This window comes from Pomacea canaliculata, linkage group LG3, assembly GCF_003073045.1.
Source record: "Pomacea canaliculata isolate SZHN2017 linkage group LG3, ASM307304v1, whole genome shotgun sequence".
Taxonomy (NCBI): domain Eukaryota; kingdom Metazoa; phylum Mollusca; class Gastropoda; order Architaenioglossa; family Ampullariidae; genus Pomacea; species Pomacea canaliculata.
Window position 1 is genome coordinate 19,163,017 of NC_037592.1, and position 4,225 is coordinate 19,167,241.

Here is a 4,225-nt window from a genome sequence, read left to right on the forward strand (position 1 = left end):
TTTTGCTTTGACTTCAGGGGACATGACCACAAACGTGTTCAGACAAACCACTGAGTGCAGTGTCCACGTGACAATACACGCGAGGTTTTCTTTTCATCTTTCACCAAGTCTCGCGAGAACTCTAGATAAAGGACAGCCGTGATGTCACAGACATCAAAGAGTGTGCATTGCTTTCTAACTTTGATGACAGTTATGTTTTTATCTCTGTTTTACAATGTTATTTCATTTATTACGAATAAAGCCTCATTTTGATAATAAATGATGCTTTTGACACAGAGAGCGAGAGAGAAACGAGGATAAGAGGGAGATAAGGAGAACAAACAGAAAAGAAGGGACTGACATGGCTGAACAGAACAATTTACTTTATACACTTTCATCGAAAGTAGTATATAACTTGATTTGTGGGAGTGAAATGTTAGGGGTGAGCAATGAAAATAGAATAAAAAACAAAGCCGCAATGAAGGAAGCACACATCAGAATGCAAACTCTGCAATGTGTGCCTGTGTGATTTTGTGTGCGAATTCTGAGCTGAAAATAATAATAAAAAGGTTAATAAAAAGGTCAGGACAGGAGATGCACTTTGTACCAGGGTCTCCGTGATGCAAGGGCAGAAGTGTTAGTGGTTGAGCCTTGAAGCAGGTTTAAAAAAGGCAGGTTCGTAACTGAGTTTAACTCCTAAAGCTGTCAAGCTTCCAGACTTCGTCACGTCCACAACGAGGAGAATCTCGAGCAATTATGTGGGCTTTGCTATCGGGTGATGTGAATGAAAGCCATTCTTTTTCCCCAAAGTGCGTTTGTGAACGATTGTTAACACAATTCCGAGGAGGGTTGTCAATTCTTAAAATATTGTCCAGTTTTTTAGACTTTCAATTTAAGCTACGCAAACGGAATTTAAATTTGTTTTCTTGTTTACAGGAAAGGGCTTTACATTTTCGGAATTCAGCTTTAGCGACTCTTTACTGTCAGTTCACTTCTGCGCTGACATCGGGAGGACAGGACTACAGTTAAAAATTGCCTTCCCCCGGGCCACGAGGCGTAAAGAACAGCTCTTTCCTCTCCTGCCTCCGATAGCATCTCACGTGGCAGCCCTCAGCTTTTACTTTTGCTGTCGAATGAAGTAGGGATGGAAATGAAGTAAGGGATTGCCAAGTGTTGATAGGTAGAAAGGTAGAAAAATGTAAAACGGTTATGTTACTGAAGGTAGAAAATATGAAATGTTTATTTCAAAACTTTTGCAAGCATAATGAAAACAGTAGGTAGTGGGTCATAAGCAAGTTCGCCATTTTCTGACAATTTCTTGTACATTCACTCACCAATCCATTTTTCTCCCTTCTTCTATCTTGTGTTTTTCATGAACCTCTCTCTCTCTCTATCTTCTGCTGTGTGTGTGTTTGTGCGTGCGTGTGTAATACGTGTGTGTGTGTGAAACAGAGAGCGCCCAGTGCAAGTGCTTGCACTAATGAGCTCATGAGGGTGCAAATCCACTTGATAAAACTAGAAAGAACTGCGAAAAGTCTCTTTAGGCGGAGAAAGCTCCAAACTGGACACGAAATCATTCAATTTCCTATCAAAATCAGATTCGTGTGGCTTGTATGAATTTTGTTACTTGATGTAAAATATACAGAAGCATTCAGAAACGAAACGCGAAAAGAGCAGTACTTAAAAAAAAACCCAGAAGAATTGTAGGTAAGCAGCAACAGCGTTAAAAATAAAGATGATGACGACACAGACTATCAGGTTAATATCAGGTTAATATCAGGTTAATATCAGGTTACAGGGGTTAATTCGGCTAAACGCTCTTAATATGTCGGTAGTACATACAAAGCAGGTCGATAGTATAGGAGTTATATCGGTGCTATGAGCAGGAATCCTGGTTAAAGTCTGATTAACATGCCAAATCCAAATCCAGGCAGAATTAGTGACATGAAATGTCACAACAGTAACAACTTAATGACATGATCATTTGTTATTGTTTTGACGAATTAGATATGTGACATGATACAGCAATGAACGACGGTAAAGAGTAATTACTGATTTCCTTAGAAGCAAATATAACCAAAAACAAAATCGTCGGCAACTTCACAAGTCTCTTCTCGTACACCAGCTCTGTGAATGCACTTCAGAGACGGAGTTCTTATCTATCATAAACGGACAACATTTGTGACACTTGTCATCATTGACTGTACAAGATAGTTTGAGATTTCGGCACAAAAGCTCGCAGCCGAGCTCACGCTTTTAGTCATCATATGTCTTGAAGAGGCTGTTGATGCTCAAGCACAAACAATCCATGGCAGAATGATCCCATCGTTGTTTGAGAATGTGTTGCATGCGAGGTTGACACCACTACGGCACTGGGCGGACAGTGAGGTCCTCCTGGTGTTGCCGGCGAAGCTTGTCGCCGATGATGACGGCCACGAAGACCGTCAGACAGGCCGACACGATGGAGAATGCGATGGGCCACTCCAGACGACCAACAAAGGTGCTGCGCAGCGGGTAGCGAGCGAGACCTGAAGACTTCTTCAGAAACACAGCCATCCCGATCAAGACAGAAGTTGCTGAATGACAGAAGAAGTAAACAAGAGTTAAAATCGTGATCACTGACATTGTTGCTGTTACTAGCGACCACTAGGCTGTTAAAATTGCATCTTTAAAAATTGAAAAGAACAGGCTCAGAACTATGCTGATGGCTGCTCAGGGGAGGGGCGGAGGAACCCACCTGAAGCCGCGAGGAGGAAGACAGAAAGGCGGCGCAGCAGAAGGAAGAGTTCTAAGTCGCTTCTCAGGTTGGTCACCACGAGACAGGCTGCCGCCAGCAGGCAGAAGCCAACGGCCACACTCTCAAACACCTGAGTTACTTGCAACCAGGCTGCAACGACATGGAGGACAGAACACATTAACCACTTACGTGCTGATTCACGGAAGTAAACAGTAGTCAGCAGGACAAACCACTTTCTCGTTACATATCAAACCACATTTCACTATATTACCATATTTTTCAAATAATCAGCTGCTTTGTTTTCTTTGTTTTCTAAGATCGATACAAGTAACTACTTATTTTAATTTTTTTAGTTGTATTTGTTTTTGAAGCATTGGCAAAGGCAAAAGAGAAGATCTGGATATTTTTTCTGAAGGATCCCACACCTCGTATAGTCATATAAATACAAAGTGCAAAGTTCAGAGACCACCTCTAAAAGCACAATGATAATAATTCTGTTAAATAAGGAACAGAAATAATTAAGCACTTCTATGTAACGATTGTTCTAAACCTAAACAAGATTAAACGAAAAATACAAAATACTTCTTATCCTTTCATCAGACGGTTATATTTAGTGGTGGAACAGAAAACAAGGTCTAATACCGGGGTTAATTGCCGGCTCTCTGCTAACACTCTCAACTTACTGCTCCGGGGTGAGGGTGGGGACTGAGGCTTACTCGCGGCACTAAACTCATCAACATCTACAACCTGCTCGTATCGTCAGGACCATCTGTCCACACCCTGAGAACTTCTTGCCCACGGCACCCACAGCTGTTACTCGGATGCGGAGAACGTGTTTACTGTCTGAAGTGAGAAGTACTGGATATTTCTAGGCGTCCCCTTACCACCACCAGGGATGGGCAAGCTACTTTTAATTTGTAGCCGGCTAGGCTACAGCTACTTTTGTTCAAAATGTAGCCGGCTACACTACAGCTACAATTTTGCAAAAAGTAGCCAGCTACTTTGGGCTACTTTTAAAATGTAGCCAGCTTCTTTTGGCTACTTTTAAAAGCGTGATGTTATAACAAGTTAGCTGTAGCCAGCTGGCTGTAGCAACATACACAAACATCAAACATACACACAAAACACTATTACTTGCTTTACAAAGTTTTTATTATAATAATGAAACGGAGAACTGCGATATACCGACAATTTTATTTAGTGAATCCATAAATGCTTTCATTCATTCCTTGCACCCTTCCTCCCCCGGCCTTTTTCACACAATAAGTACACGTATTTTACGATTATATTAAACATTTCTGGATATTTTTCCTCATCCTTTTTTAGTGACAAAAGAAATTATATACGTTTTCCGATAAACATTTGTTTTCTATAACTATTTGTTCCCTATTACTTAGAAATGAAAACTAAACAGATGCTTAAGTATCAGGTACCTGGTGGAATTTTCAATAAGTTAGGTTATGTGGTGATGAAAAATGTCAACCTCTTATCAATACTGTGACAATGAAC

The 4,225-nt window shown here is 40.9% G+C and overlaps 1 long non-coding RNA gene across 1 annotated transcript; it reads right to left on the reverse strand.

The window, feature by feature from the left end:
• Positions 1-1,195: 1,195 nt before the first annotated feature.
• LOC112560018 lies at positions 1,196-2,831 on the reverse strand. Its single transcript, XR_003098459.1, has 2 exons — positions 2,717-2,831; positions 1,196-2,555 (listed from the first exon to the last, which is right to left on the reverse strand). It is a non-coding gene; the product is annotated as an uncharacterized LOC112560018 (long non-coding RNA).
• Between the last annotated feature and the right edge of the window lie 1,394 nt (positions 2,832-4,225).